Below are 17,510 nucleotides of genomic sequence, written 5' to 3' on the forward strand. Positions count from 1 at the left end.
CGATTACGATATTACAAAAATTTGGAAAAACGAAAAAATGCCAGAGCAATGGAACACAGCACTTATCTGTCCAATTCACAAGAAACGTGATAAAACTGTCTGTAAAGATTACAGAGAAATAGCACATTAGAAGTAGTGTGTTTGCAAGTGACAATAGCAATATGTACGAATGTATTTTCGTCCAATGTACGAATTTCCTTATTTAAACTAAAGAAAAAATGCATTTGTGAATAGAATAAATATCGTGCGAGAAATTTCCAAGTTATTAAAATTCCATTGTTTTTTTCCAGTACCTATACTTTTTTGACTATTAATTTTAATTATTCAAATATGATTTAAAAATATGTAAAAAAATCAACAGTTTTTTCAGTACCATCTGTGATACGGGAGTAAATATTTGACACAATATATAACAATATACCTTTTTATCTCAGTAATCTGGATTATGTATACTAAATTAAATGCGAAATTTAATGTTATTTTTCACAAAAATCGCTCAAATGCTGAGGTTCGATTAATTTTTTGTATTTATACAGTAAGCGATGGCATCAGAGCATTTTTAACATAGTTTTCGTTGAAAGGTGTATGCATTTACATAATCCAGTATTCACAATAGGATCACTATACTAAAATCACAATCAAGATGCAGTAAGAATAAACAAACTAAGACACGTTTAATGTTACAAATAGCACTCTTAAATAATGATTTTTAATGTATATACATTGTATAAATCCTAAATCATGATTTACAAAGTTTATACATTGGGAATTGAAAAAAGGTGCACATTAGAAAAGTGTTGATAAATTTCAGCTCCGAATAAAACATGTTTTTTGTTGGTTTATACCAAAAAGTTTAAATACAAGTTTGTACTAGGAGTGAAATTAAAGTGCTTTCTAATTACAGAAGAGAAAAATTGTAAGTAAAATTTTCATTTGATCCATATAAAACCGTTTAAAGGATTTTATTGAAAACTAAACAACAGAAGATCTATTTTTATTTCAAATAAAAACGCCAATAAGCCGGTTTATTTACCTTAAGCCAGTAGGTGCTCTAGTATTAGTACTATTAAATAAAGAAAATGAAAATTAAAAATGGATAACAATTTAAAAACTGACACCGTAATCAACAAACCATTATTAACATCAGCATCAACCTCTTGTTCAACATTAACCTACTCTAATGCCGTAAGCAACTTTTACTTTCCATCCAAAGAACAAGTAATTGTTTTGTCATCAGTACCGGATATAAAAATGCACGAATACATAACAGCAATGGGAACTTTAGTACAACCAAAAAATATCATCTTTGCGTCCAGAATCTCAAATAACAGAGTATGCATTTATCTCAGTGACACTACAATCTTAGAAAAATTACTACATAATCACAAATCTGTTTCAGTACAAGGAAGCGACATAGAAATTAGAAGATAGATTAATTACTCCTGCGAGCCGACTAGTAATATCAAATGTCTGCCCCAGTATTCCAAACACTATTATCGAAGAAGAGCTCAAAAAATTCGAGCTTATTGCAGTGTCTAAAATACCATTTTTAAAAGTTGGCATTCCTGAATCTGAATACAAACATATAGATTAAGCTTTAAGAGTGAAGTATTTGTTGCTCCAACAACTAATAATCATATCCGAAATTCACTTCTAATATCTCATGACAATACCCCCTACAGAATTTATCTTTCCTTAGATGGCCTAAATTGCTTAAATGTAATACTACAGGACACAAAGATGAAAACTGCACTATCGAACCAATTAATATACAAAATATTGACTAGCTATCTTAATCTATAAATGTTAATATTTCTGAAACAGAAAATTATCCAATCAATAAAACATCCCTTACATCGGAAACTCCAACTGCTCATCAATCCAGTACTCCCGCTACTTACTTACTTAATTATGATAAGCATTCACACATTTCTGCTGAGGTCAGGCTTCAGGATCATGAAAATTTACTCAAATATTTCACTTACAAATTGTTCTTCACTGATGCCTCCAAAGATTGCAAGTATTGACAAGCAAGACTGATTGTAGTATTTATACCGCAGAGCTCCAAGTAATACTTGATGCACTAAATCATTGTAAAACCACAAATGAAAAACAAATACTATCATATTCATTAAGTTTTTTACAGGCCATTTAACATGTTAATCCTACACAAATTAATCTATTCCTAATTAAAGACGCGTTGCAACAGCTCCAATTTTCTGGGAAAACCATATCATTTATGTGGGTCCAATCCCATGTCGGAATAACTAGTAATGAGCTAGCAGACGAAACAGCGTTTGAAGAAATAAATAATGTTAACATTCCAACTACAAATAGTATACCAATATCAGATAATAAAACTTTATTCAAGAATCATGTAAATAAAATCTATCAAGAAATATGGAATCAAACAAACAGAAATCTTCAGGTAATTATCAGCAGACTCCGGCTTGGTCATACACAACTTATGCACAGCTACATAATCTCCAAAGAACCACTGCCAATGTGCCAAAGTGCCAAACACCTTTTACAGTCAACCATATAATAATAGAATGTCCAGAGTACACCTCAGCTAAGGCGATATTTAAGATACCCAACAGCCTAAAAGAAGCACTGGTTACAAAAATTCAATTAAGTTCTGTCTTTTTTTAAATCACTAATGAACTCTCTAATAAATTATGATTAAAATTTTGTTACATGTACATACATGGACATTGTACCATATTGTTGTAAGTAATAACTTTTAAAATTTATTTATTATTATTATTTATTATAATATTCTCTATTTGTATCAAAAACCTACCGCTAACAATCTTAGCGGTTGATGCGGATAAATAAAATAATAAAAAAAAAGTTTATACATTGTAAATCATGATTCGGGAGTTTTCCTCGTAACATTCCAGTGTCTTGGTTTGTTTATTTCCAGTGCATCTTGATTGTGATTAATTGAAACAATTAATAATATATGATGATTATTAATAAAGCCAATTATTTATTTATAACTCTACAATCTAAATTAAATTATCAAAATTGGGATAATTAATCATTACTTGTAGAAGATATATAGAAAAAATTTACTAATAAAAAAATATACTACCACCAAGGCGCTACCTTACCTAGGTTAACCAACATCCAATAGACAGAGTGGACAGCTACATACCTTGGTACCAACATTAACAGCCAATGGGATCACTCCAGTGAAATAAAACAACGCATAGGAAAAGCGAGATCGGCGTTCATAATAATGAAGTCTCTTTACAGAGGTCACGATTTACCACTTGCTACCAAAATCTCTCTCATTAGATGCTATGTATTTTCTACGTTATTATACGGAGTAGAGGCCTGGACACTTTCCGAAGCTTCTTTAAGAAAACTTGAGGCATTCGAGATGTGGTGTTACAGACGTATTTTAAGAATTTCATGGGTGGATCGTGTGACTAATGTTGAGGTCCTACGTAGAATGGGCAAGGAATACGAGATTATTAACACCATCAAAAAGCGCAAACTAGAATATCTTGGCCATGTTATGAGGAATGAACAGAGATACGGCTTGTTGCAACTCATTCTTCAGGGCAAGGTATTTGGAAAGAGAGGACCAGGGAGAAGAAGGATATCTTGGCTTTAAAACCTAAGAAAGTGGTTTAATACATCGACAACTGGACTATTCAGAATAGCAGCAAGCAAAGTTGGGATAGCCATGTTGATCGCCAACATCCGGAACGGATAGGCATCCTAAGAAGAAGAAGAAGGCGCTACCAAAACTAAGTTTAATGAAAACGTTAGTTTCTGTAGAAACCACAATGAAAGTTCTAATGTACTTATTGTAATTATAAGAAAATCATACCGTTTTAAAAGTATAGGTAGATAAAAATATTATAAGTTCTCGACAAGCGCTAGAGGGATATTCTACTGGTTTAAATGCTCCTGCAGGAAAGGGTCGATAATTAATAATCACGCACATTAGTAGCATGTTTTTAAGGATTACTTTTTTCAAGTATTAAATTGTCTACCAAATAATGCTGTCGTTGTTCTGGATAATGACAACTGTTACTTAAAATTAGTGGAAAATTACCGACGATCACATGGAAACACCTAGATATAATTGACGGGCTCCAAAGTAAAACAATTCCGTATGATCAGACTATGCTTAAAACGGATTTATAACGAATTGCAAGACAACACAATTAGCACTATAAAAAACATTTCATTGGCGAAATGGAAAAACAAAAGGAATAACACTATTACGTTTACCTCCTTATCATTGTCAACTAAATCCAAGAGAGTTAATATGGGCTCAAATAAGGTGAAGGGGCTAGACAAAACGTAACTTTGAAATTAAAGAACATTTATTAAATTTTATAAAAAACGTAACAAAGATAACTGGACCTATGGCGTAAACCACGTAAAAAACTAAATGGAAGATTGTGGACTGTTGATAATAACATTGAAAAACATTGTTACCTTATCATCATTCCAATCGGGTCGGACAACGAATGTTAAACAAAGGAAGAGGAAGAGATGAAAATCCATAATGTATTAAGTAAATCAGTAGTTCTATAATTTATATACATGGATTATATACGATCTGTCCGCTTTAACATTAATTTTATTTAACGTAGGACAAGGGCAGGACAAGACATTTAACATAACAAGGGAAAAAATCTCTACACGATCATTTTGCTTAAAAGATATATCATGTGAATATGAGGCTGAATTTTGTGCATTAGAATCTTATACATATTAAAACTATTTTAGTAACAGTGTATAGAACCGGAAATGGGAATTTTAAAATTTTTCTAGACCTATTTGAAAAGTTATTGGTGTCTTGCTCTTATAATTTTTGAGAAATAATAATAATTGGAGATTTCACCATTGATTTCAAAAAAGCTTCAAATGAACTAAACATTTTTCGTGATCTAATTTCTACTTTTGGCTTAACCATAAATATTAGTGAATTTACTAGAATCACAAATAGATCAGACTTGTTTAGATAACACCTTAACAAACATAAGCAGTGATATAGTTGGTTGTGGAATTGTGGACCGATGTATTTCTGATCATCTTACACAATTTTTCTACTTAAAAACAAAATCTGAAAAAACTCATAGTGCTAATACATACAGAAGACATATAACAAGTAATGGCATCCTGATGTTAAAGCAGTCGTTCAATAAAGTTGACTGGGTTTCAGTTGTTTCTCTTAAAACAACAACAGAATTGGCTGAATTTATTACCGAAATGTATGTAAATTTAACTGAAATTAATTTTTCAATAAAAAATCCCGAACTCACAATAAATCATCAATTTCTTGGTTTGATGATGAATTAATAGTTATGTGAGAAAATATTTCCACAGTCAAGATAATTGCTGATGTTACAAAGGAATATAGTGAGTATAAAAAGTTTAAAAAGCACTACAAATCAACAATAGCATTATAGAAACAACTGGCTTATGAGAATTTCGTTTTAAATTCAGAAAATATATCTCGTGACAGTTGGAAAGTTATAAATTATCACAGAAATAAATTTCAAAATAAAAAAGTCTGTCCAAGCGTGATTACATCAAACGATTCCAATACTGTACTTTAGTAGCTAAACATATTAGGAGTTCTTTTAATTACAAATGAAAATGTAGCCATGGATTTTTTGAAAGATGTACACTCTCCTTGCAACTCTTTAGTTTTATTACCTGTTAGTGATACTGAAATCAGGAATGTTTTGCATAGATTGAAAAATTCAGATTGCACGGATTTTTATTTCTTAAACAAAAAAACAATTGTGGAAACAATCGATATAATTATTGAAAATTAATTATATTTATGATAATTGTCTTACTGAAGGGATTTTCCCAGATGTATTAAAGGTAACAAAAGTGCTACCTGTGTTCAAAACGGGAGCTTTAGATGAAATTGGAAATTATCGTCCCATCTCAATAATTCTCATTTTCGGCAAAATTTTTGAGAGTACTGTACTGTAATCAATATTGCTTTAGAAAAAATAGTAGCACTACACTATCTATACAGAAAATTGTGAGAGAGTTAATAGCTTGGAGGAAGATCGTTTTGTGTTTTTGACATTGCGTGACTTATCCAAAGCTTTTGACTGTATTTTGCATAAAGTACTATTGGAAAAAATGCATAAATATGGTATTAGGGGAAACACTAATCTATTTGGATTAAACTTAACAAATAGAAAACATACAGTTTTTTTTAATAATAGCTATTCTGGATTTCACACTGTCCAATATGGGGATTCTCAAGATTCGATATTAGAACCCAATTTGTTTCTTATTTTATCTGAACGATTTATTTTACTATACTTTTTCTAGTAGATGTGTTTGCTTTGCAGATGATACAACGCTCATTAATACTGATTTTAATCAGCATAATTTAAAACTAAAATAGATAGTTATACCCAAAAAGCAAAAAACTGGTTTTTACATAACGGGCTAAAGCTAAATGAAGAGAAAAATCAGAATTTGATTTTTAGTTGCAATTGGAAGTATATCTCAAGAAATAGTGTTAAACTATTAGGAATCTTTCAAAATAATAATTTGGATTGAAGTGCTCATACATATTACTTAAGTTCTAGACTTGCTACAAGAATATGTTTAATAAACTACTTAGTTTATATGATTCCTAAAAGTACCCTTAGAATGTGCTACTTAATAACTGTTTGGGGTAATTCTTGTCACGCAGATCGAATTTTTAAACTACAAAAAAGAGTAATGAGGATACTTTCAAGCGCAATTGAAATGCATGCCAACAAACGTAAGTTTAACATGAACTTTAAACTTCCATGACTAAGATACAAGATCTAGAGATGCTATTAGAGTACAACCTTTTAGGTTGACAAAGAGCACAAAAAATTCGACTGATGTTGGTTTGTATAACTTTTTGCCAGACGAAGTAAAAAGTCTTCATTTATTATCGTTTAAGTTTAAAATTAACTCATACTTTTTAAAAAATTGTTTCTATTTAAAAATGAAGTACATAAGTACAGCTTTTACATAATAGTACTAGTTTGGTCAGGGTATTTGCCTATTATGAAGATATGTCATGTATTTACATTTTTATTTAGTGTGTTTCTCGTTTCTGCAAATTGTTAATACTAAATATCTGTTTGTAATATTTAAATTCGCAAAAATTTTACTTAAATTTTATATTATATGTATGTAAAAATTGTCACTATTCCTTTGACTTTCAAAAACAAAACTATTTTTGTATATTGACCAAATAAATTCTATTCTATCATATGTCCTTTTTGATTCTCCAACACTGACCCATGAGTTTCATACCTGCTATAAATATGTATATAATCCATAAGTTTGTATTACTATTTCTATGTGAAGGGGGCGGACTCTTTAAAAAATAGTATTTTAAATCACATTTCAACAATAAATGATTATTTATTATTAATTATGATATATGAGGTGCCAGTTGCAAACGGATATACTTAAGTTTATTTTTATACTTTATTATTTTTAATATGAAACTCTACATTTTTCTACTTCTATTCAAATTTAGATCTACTACGAGTATAAACTGTTTCTATCTTTACATATATAACAATCTGCAGGTATTTATAACATTATTTAATCTTATTTACTTAATATTTTTAAATAGTATTGTTCATATCTAATAATATATTAAATACCATTGCTTCTTTTAAATAACTATTTTATTTATTAATATTAAGCACAGCTTTCAACAATTTTGTGAAATAGGTTTATAAGAAACTAAGTCGACAAATAGATGCTTAGTTTTCTCTAAATACCTCATAGATTAGTAATATTTAAGAATTTACTTTAGAAACATAAACGGTAATTGATATAATTCATGATAAATAAAAATGATGACTTACTACCCTTACTAGATCTTTTAATCTTAAACTAAGATACAGAGTACAAAACTAACGTGTAGAAAAAAACCAACACATCCTAACATAAAGTTTATATTACCATGAAAAAATTTAAAAACAGATAGTTCATTCATAATGTGTCGTAAGGTCGAATAGAAAACAAACTGGAAAGATATTATTTTTGCTATGACATTAGGATCGTAACACACTTAAAAGAAAAAAAAAATTAACGTGGCCGGAAAAGCATCCTTTTCAAATTTAATTAAAGTACGTCTATGTTTGGCACCAAAAGTAAAAATAACAAGAAAATTTGGATCAGTATGAATAACAGAAGACATTTAGAAAACATCAAAAATGCGCACTATTAAATAAGATTCCTTTTCTTAGATTTTTAATTTATTTACCGTAGAAAAAATAAGTCTATTAATAGCTATTTGTCAATTGAGCTACAAAAAAATTGCAAAAACACTTAAAATGCAGACAACAAAATTTTTGATTTACCAAATAAGTTGATACTAATGACATTAATTATTATTACCTTTGAAAAGATACAGAAAATAATACAAAAATTTGGTGAATGAGTTTCTTAGGTGAATAAAATTATGGTGAATAGTATGTCTTACTAACATTGAGGATAATCTATCTAATATCAACATACCATTCGGTTTGAAGAACTACTAAAGGCAACAGTAACCTTAAGAATGATTTGAGATAGAAATACAATTTTTTTAGGGCTAGATCTATGATCAAATAAAAAAAATCCTGAGTGTGTGCTTATAAACAATTTGGAAGCATGGACTAAAAGTAGCCGACACAACCTACATAATTAAAAATAATTATATAAAAAACAGTTATCTAACAAAGTACAATTTATATATGACTTTATAAAATAATAATATTAGTCTATAAGAAAATATTTTTTAGAAATTATTTTAAAGCAGTTTATAAACAGCTTTTTCAATTGAACAATGTTCAAATTCGTTTCCAGTTATTTTTTACCAGAATTGCTAGGACTAATGTTTAAACTTTTGTATTAATTAATACATGTATATTTTATTGACCACGGCAAGTTTTCCTGCCGTTTGCAGGTATGTAATTTCCAGAAGAGATCCTGTACTGTTGGCAAAAGATAGACGTAAACCAACCACAAATAAATTTTAAATGAGCAAAAAAATCTACAAGTAGACATGTTCTGTTGCGACGGATTAAATATTGATGTTTTAAAGGTCATTAAAAATAAATCAAACAAAGGGAAAAATCATACATTTGTGATATAAAAAAAATTATTACATCGTCATCGGATAGTAAACAATATAATACAACTGTTAAAATAAATTGGTTTTTTTCAAATGGTACATAACATAGAAAATTGCACCAACTTAGCAATGCAATAAAATTAAATATACACATTTGTAGTTCTAACATTTTATATTTAAGGAGCCGTATATTTATTATTTTTCGTATATTTTGTTTATTGGTGCTTTTATTATTAAAGTCTTAAATATCTGTAGAAATTTGTTATAAAACATAAATTAATATAGCGCAAAATGTAATCAGTCATATGTGCAAAAATGGTACTTATCTCAATATATTTCCACTATACGACAATCTACTGATAAAGCAAAGTTCACAAACCGTAAATCAGTATAGCAACTTTCAGAAATCGGTAGAAATTCATATTAAATGTGTATTTACTTTTAATAACAAAGGTTAATATTTATTCTGCCAAATGCTGTTAGCGTTGAGTGAAACGTAATTATGTTAAATTTCATGTACGAATAATAATGTCTACATTTCTTGTCTAATAATCATCTTTGTAATGTCATCAGGATAATCCTGCACCTTGTCATAGCAGGAAGCCTTGACAGTATCTACTGTCTCACCATAAAAGATACAATCAGTGTTAGTCACGACCTGTATTTACGTTTATTTCAAGTCACGGGCTCTAACGAGCCGAAGAAAAACCTGCTCACTTCAATTTTCGTCACATCCAATGTCTGTCATCGCTTACCTTTATAGAAAGGTCCGCCGTTAGAACGTCAAAAAATCACTTAAACGTCACCTGAGATTCTTATCTCACGCTACACTGGGAAAACAATAATTAAATAAAAAACACCATGTTAACATGAGTTTCAAACGCGATTACCATCGAGAAAATCAGAGGCGGTCCGCAGAGTCTAAAGATCACGCACGACACACCGCGATGTGTGACGCCTGTTCAACAGTTTGTTCTCAAGTGGGGTTGATTTCGATGCGGTATAGTGACTTTGGGGCGCGAACGATAGAGGGCTGATGCGCAGGCGCAGCCGCGGTGTTCGACTCACCCCCGTTCAGCTCGACAAGAATTCGAGCGCGGGCATGCCAAGTTGACGGATTTTCCCCGAAACTGAAATTTCCGTGTTTAATGTCACAAATGATTTAACATTCACCTTACATTTTCTTGGATTTATCATATTTTAAAAAACATCAAATTTTCATCTAAAGAAAGGATTAAATTTTACAGATTTTACGATAATAACGTGCTTTTAGGAGTCGATGTGAAACTGCTAAGTAATTATTAAAATAAAAATTGTTTTACGTATGATTTTATCTACGATTAATATTTTAATGTAAATATTGCACTACAATTTATTACGTGTATTTATTATATACTAACGTGTATAAGTTAGTCAAAAGATGTTACTTTTTAGAAAAGGATGCAAAAGTTTTTGATTGATCATATTTCTTCTTTATCGTAAATTTCTTTTTCGTGTCATGAATAGTTGATGCAGTTTGAAACAGTGCAGTTTATTAGTTTTAAATAAATAAAAACAAAGAAGTGACTTAAATATGAAAATAATTGACTTATCTTCTTTGGGTGCCGTGTCTGTATTCAGACGTTGGCCGTCATCATGTTTACAATTTCCTGAAACCTTTCTCTGTCGGCTGCTGCGCGAAATAATTCTTCTACTGTGGAACCACACCATTGTCTAATATTACGCAGCCATGAAAGTTTCTTTCGACCAATCCATCTCTTTCCTTCCACTTTTCCTTGTATTATAAGGCGAAGTAGATGGTATTTAGGTCCTCTAATGGTCCTCAACATAGTTCTCAAAATACAAACGATTTTGTATTTTGAGATCGATTTCCGAAGTGGAAATTGAAACGTCAATAAACGTAATTTAAACTTTAATCGTGGCTTATTCCCATTTAAATAGTAATTACTTCATATTCATTTACTACTATATATTTACACTAACCAGGTTTAAATCAAAAACTACATAAAAATAACATAATAACAAAATAAGATAAATAAAAGAAAGACAATAAATAAAAATAAAAAAATTCAAAGCATATCTGTCAATAAAAGATAGTAAAACAAAAAAATAAAAGATCGGTACTAAAATTCGATTCCTAATTATTCACCAATGTCAAAATTCATCATAAATGTCAAAATTCATCATAAATGTCAAAAGTCATAAATGTCATCCCATCCAATTAAAAACAATAAAAAATCGTCTGTTTAATAACGCTCGACTTTGTAATCAATTTAAATTAAACACTAAATAAATTAAAAGTCCACTTTAAGTTTAAATTTCATTTTCATAATACCTACTACGACCCAAATTTAAAATAAATGGTAGAAATCTGTCAACTATACATTTTAACCTTAAAATTATGACTTCTTTATGATCTTCTTTATTTTCATTTTGTTCAAAATGTTATTTTTTTATTTAACAAGATGCTGACAACTTCTTAAAGTTAGAATTAATCTAAAAATAAATTTATATATGTATATATGAACTTCACTCAAAAGTTTCCAGAGGTAGAATGAATTGTCTGTATGTAACATGATGAGTTAGTTATATTTCGTTGAAAGGTTTCTTTTCATAAAAGATACAGTAATGTCTTTATTTTAACAGATCGAATCTTTAATAAAACTTTGTAACAAAAAGGTAAGTAATATCAGTACAATATAATAAAATTTGTCATCATATTAACATTGGTTAATAAAAAATCATTAAAAAGTCAAACCAACCAACTTTAATGTTCTAATGTATATAGAGAAAATATTAATCAGCACATATTTTTAGGGGAGAAGCTGTTACATCAGTTCAACAGTTATATTTAACATTAATATTTTTTGCTTCTGGAAAAATGCAAATATCAGCAGCTCACTATATGAGTATATTCAGGAAAATAGTTTCAAGAATTAAAAATATATTAAACATATGATGAAATTATCGAAGTTGCAGAAGAGTTTTATGCCATGTGTTATGATTTCCAAGATGCATAGCTACAGTTATTGGTACTTTAATGCGAATTGATTCTTATGGAGGTGCAAATGCAGAAATATATCGTTCATAAAAAGAATTTTTGCATTAAATGTCTAAAAATGCAGTGACTGGTTTAAAAAGATTTTTTTTATGTTTTTAGATACATACATAAATGTATTTTGACATACATAGACTTTCACATAGATAGTTTTGTACATACATAGATTTTTACGTCTTTTACATCAAAAGTATTTTTTATTTACATTTAATATTCTTCCTTAAATCTATGCCTAATCTATAAGTAGCATATGCAAAAATGGGTCTTCTTTTTTTATGATAATTAATGGTTTTAAAATTTGATGATCATAATATATCCGAAGCCATTCGAGAAGAAAAATATTAAAAATCCGAAACTAAAACAGCAATTCGCATATATTAATTACAACTTAATAGTTACCACAATCAGTTAAATAAGTACATAGATAGTTTATTGTTAAAAATTAAATCGGTATCTGGAAGTAATGGTCAATTAATTAAAAAAAAAATGGAAAATATTTTTGACAAGAATTAAAGTTTTTGGTTTTTATCTAATGTTGCTAGTTTTGAACAGGATATTTTTCAAGGAATTTTAAATTGAGCCAAATTTGATATTTTCTCTTCAATATGCTCCAATTACATATATGTCAGTGTAGAAAGTTTATTTACAATGTGCAAATTAATTCTAAATGATCGACGACATAGTTTTAAGACCTAAAATATTAAAAAGCATTTAGTTTTTACTATTAATGATAAAATTTTAAGTGGGCACAATGGTGATTGATTAATTAACAATTATTTAGCTATTAATTTATGATCTTACTAATATTATGTTGTATAAATAATATATTTGTGTTGATTAACATTGAGTTAATTTACTTTGCGTAATAAATCATAAGTTATTTGCCTGTACTGCCTATACATTTTCTATATATAAGATTTCTGCCTTTTTTTTAATAAAAATCTTTTACAAAAATCTATATAGACACCTTTTTTTAAATTTTTTACCTGTAAATTGGAGCTCTGCTGATAAAATCTAACCTATTCAAGACTTATACAGAGACATATACGTTGCAATACCAGTCCGTTTCTCCAGTGCGACAGGGAAAACTGATGCAAAGTAGTCCCAGCATCTCTTTCTAATGGGCCGAGTTTAACGACCACCTGACCTTCTCATTGGCCACTTTGGTCACTTGGTTAGAATAAACCTGGCAAATTAGAAAGAGAGTGACTGCTTTGAATCAGTTTTCTCTGTCATACTGGTCTATCCCGACTGGATTGCAGCAATCAGTCTATTTGTATTATATGTCTATGACTTATACTGCCAAGAATATTCACTTATACCGTTAGATACTGCGCGTTTTATTTTAAACCTTTAATTGACTTATACTTAAGACAATGCGTCAGTATTTGTTTTTGTATTGTATTTTATTTTTAATTTAAAAATAATAATAATAATTATTGTCTCTGAACTTTTTGGTATTTATTAAGTTTATTACCAATGGGAAAATAAAAAAGTAACCTGTAATAAATGTTTTTTTAATTTAATGCAATAAAAAAATGTATTAAACATTTTATAAATAATAAAAAACTGTTTTCCTGATTGAAGATTTTTGATCGTCTGTAGTATTTTATAGTCCTTCAAAGTCTGCCTTTTTTTTCTTCGGAAATAGGTGTGTGTCCTGTATAACAAAAGTTTGGTTGTTATTCTGTGTTTATATCAAACTTTATATGACTTCAGTTCATTAATCTAAAATAAGCTTCTTCTTCAGTGCACAATAATCATTCGCAAACATTTATTCCGAGGTACGCCTTTCAGATGATACTTTAGTGAACCATCAGTCCAACCCTTGTTGGCGGTATCATGCGTATCATACCATGTCTCGTTTAAATAAAAAATATTTCGCTTTTGGTCTTGATATTCTTAAACTGTTTCTAAATAATGTAAACGCTAATGTACTATCCTCGTAATAGTATCATCATAATAGCCAGTTGTTTGTTAAATATTTTGTATTTAAATCCAAGTTTTTGCAGCCGTTTGCGTAAAGTGTCTTTACGGCAGATTCTTTCCATCGCAACAAACTTGGTGTATCAATTATTGGCATGACATTTTTTTTGCTCGTAAACCAAATTCCTTAAATATTTAGCAGTCACGATATCAAGATGTTTGGCTTTTCCAGTCTCCAATCTTGTTTTTCTCTCTTTAACACAACTTTTTACAAAGTCGCGCATGGTAGAAAACTAAATTGCTGTTAGGAAGGTCGCTTTTCTTATGATACTGCCTTTACAATTATTTTCATGATCATTTTGCCGGTTTTTTAAACGTTCATACATTTTTTTTAGTTGTTCTTTTAGGGTCTTTGTTTTTTTTTATATTAATTAAATAATTGTCGGTCAGATAGCCAAGCGGGTTCGGCGGCCGGCTCTCATTCGATTCACTGTCGAATGTTTAAGTGGATGTGCGTTCAAGTCCTGGCTCGGTGTACAAAAAAAAAGGCTAACGCAGTAGTTTAAAATTCTAAAACGAATATGCTGTTGTCTGATTGGCCTATGATGGAGCAGTACGGCAAGAGATACGGGCTTGCGATTCCTTGTTCCCATGGACGAAAAACTGTAAATGATTTTTCCCTGTAGATGTTCTAAACATTTTCTTTATACACAAATAGACAGTTAAAAAAACAACAGAGAAATACTATAATTATAACGACGACCTCAAAACAACGAAATTTCAACCCAACTAGAAATTTAAGCAAAGCACATCTATAAACAACCTTGTTGCAAAGATGATAACTTAACGAAAAATTGGTGAGTTCATTTCCTTTAAAGATAATAAGCACTAGCCGGTATTTAAAAAATGGCATTACTCATTGTAAATAGTAAAATCAATTGTAAATAATTGCATTACTATTGTCATTTTAGAACTTAAAGTAAACACTTGCATATTAGTACGATCATTGTTAGACGATAAGTATTAAGCAGGAGAATTTGTCTCCGTCTCTCTCCACCGTCTTAATATTCGTTTATCAAAAACTCTTTAGCTAAACGCCTTCCTTTGGTCTGCTTACACGGAATCCAGATCAAACGTCTTAATGATTCTTTCGGTCTATTTTGCCTGACAGTAATCTCCTCGTCCATGTTTCTTCCGATGAATAATACCTTGTATGTACTTACAAAAAATACTGCAAAATTTAAACTGCAATTTCTCCCAATCAGCATTCGTAGACTAGAACTGCTACCACTTTTTAACTTCAATTCACAAAAAACTTTTACACTGTTTAAATTTTTGTCGGCACTCGTTCACCTTTTAAGATTGGATGTTCTTTATTCTAAAGTCAAAAACATATTTTATAGCACCTTTTCTTGCTTCCAAATTTCTCAAAAAATCTCTCATCTTTTGTCATTTTTGTCTCAACTATATAAGAATGGACCTCTATATGAGCTTTCTACAAATTCACAGAGAATTTAAAAATTTTATAAAAAGCACAATAAAAGAATACCAAAACAATAATGTTAATATTTTGTTTATGCAAACCGCTGAAAAAAAAAGAGGTAGACGGTTTTTCCCATGACTTTGTTAACGAAAATAATTTGTTTTTTTACATATTTTAAAAAAAATACTATCTAGCATTCTAAATATACTTTACTTTTCTATTTTTATTTAAATGTATAATTAACAATCTTTTTATATCTTGTTATCGTTCCTTTTCTTTGCCTTTTTATTTTTTATCCTTTCGGATCATAACAGTAGGTACATTATGCACTTTGTTAGTAATATATTAATTGGTTGATCCAGAGATTTTGACTTAAGTTCACTTAACGTTGGTCGTTGGTGATGAATTATTGTTATTCACTGATCCGGAAAATACTGAATTAGAAATAAATCAACCCGAGCTTGATGGGAGTGGTCAATTAATATTTCCAGATATAAGTAATTTACCAGAAACTGATGGAAACGCAAATTCTTTTACTGATGAAGTTAATGTTAGTCGTCAGATTGCTAGAACCTCTACATCAAAACTAAGGCTATTTAGTGACAATGATGAAAATGAAACACAAAAACAAAAAATTTATGAACCGAAATTCACTAAGAAAATGAGAAGGGAAAAGTATAAAAAATCTAACAGTGGGAAAAGTTATAAAACATTACGTGGAAAAGAAGTATGAGCTTGAGCCTTATTATATAATTGTAAAAATATATGAAACTGAGAAGCAAAATGACTTAGTTAAGCAGAAGATATTTGATAATTATTGGTCACTTGGTAGTAAGGAGATAAGAATTGCATATATAAGTAGCCTTGTTGACTCCAATGAACCTAAAAAGAGAACGTTGAAGGTTAATAAAGAAAATATTGAATGATTATATTTATTTTTTTATTTAAAAGTTAATGGGACGAAAATTAAAGTGTTCAAAAGATGTTTTATGAAAGACTCAATGAAACACAAATGTTTGTGTCACTATCAATTCAAAATATCTTCCGATGTTATATGGATGAAAATACGGGACCAAAGACGAAATGATTTCACCGTTAGGAAAACAAAATATAGCATGTTAATTAAGATTCGGAAACATTTTCTATCATTTGAATGAAGAAGGGTAGCCAAAGAAACTACTATATGCATAACTGAAGAACAATGAGGGTTACCGAAAAATATACACTAATACTACAAAATATTTCGATTCACATGGTATCCAAGATCAGAATACTCACGCAGCCGTCATGTTTTTTTGATTAATTCAAAACAAAATGATAATAACTACTCTAGGTAAGTTTACGGTACCAGGCGACAGTCACTTGGAATAGGACGTAGATCATATTATAATTGACAAATAAAAAAAAAATGCTGAAGGTGACAATTTTACATCCCTATGATTTGTATGATCAGTCAGAAGTAGGATTTACAAAAAGAACGCAAATTTGATGCATCTGAAATAAAAAATAATGATTTTATTGATTACGAAACTCTTTTTTAGATAAAACTGCCAAGATGAAAAATAGATACTGAAGGCGTTTAATTCAAGTGGACAGATATAAAATGGTTACGATATAATCAAGAGAAAGCAAAAATTAATTTTAAGTGTAACTCGATGAAGCTTTTTTAGATTAATGAACTGAAGTCATAGAAAGTTTGGTATAAACACAGACCTACAACCAAATTTTTGTTACACAGGACCCACACCTATTTCCGTGGAAACAAAGGTCTTTAAAGGACTAAAAATCTTAAAACGATCAAAAATCTTAAATTGGGAAAACAGTTTTTTAATATTTATAAAATGTTCGATATATTTTTTTATTGCATTAAATTAAAAAACAGCTACTCTTATATCTGATATAATATCTGATTTATGCTACGTCTACTG

At 29.5% G+C, this 17,510-nt stretch overlaps 1 protein-coding gene across 2 annotated transcripts in view; it reads right to left on the reverse strand.

Annotated features, from left to right (window-relative positions):
- Positions 1 to 10,070, reverse strand: part of Ten-a (Teneurin-a transmembrane protein) — a 621,367-nt gene extending 611,297 nt beyond the window's left edge. For both annotated transcript variants that reach the window (XM_072535236.1, XM_072535235.1), the window contains exon 1: positions 9,871 to 10,070. The gene's annotated coding sequence lies outside the window, so the exon portion shown is untranslated. The remainder of the gene's footprint in view (positions 1 to 9,870) is intronic.
- Positions 10,071 to 17,510: the final 7,440 nt, after the last annotated feature.

The sequence above is a fragment of the Diabrotica undecimpunctata genome, chromosome 6 (genome assembly GCF_040954645.1).
Source record: "Diabrotica undecimpunctata isolate CICGRU chromosome 6, icDiaUnde3, whole genome shotgun sequence".
In the NCBI taxonomy this organism is placed as follows: domain Eukaryota; kingdom Metazoa; phylum Arthropoda; class Insecta; order Coleoptera; family Chrysomelidae; genus Diabrotica; species Diabrotica undecimpunctata.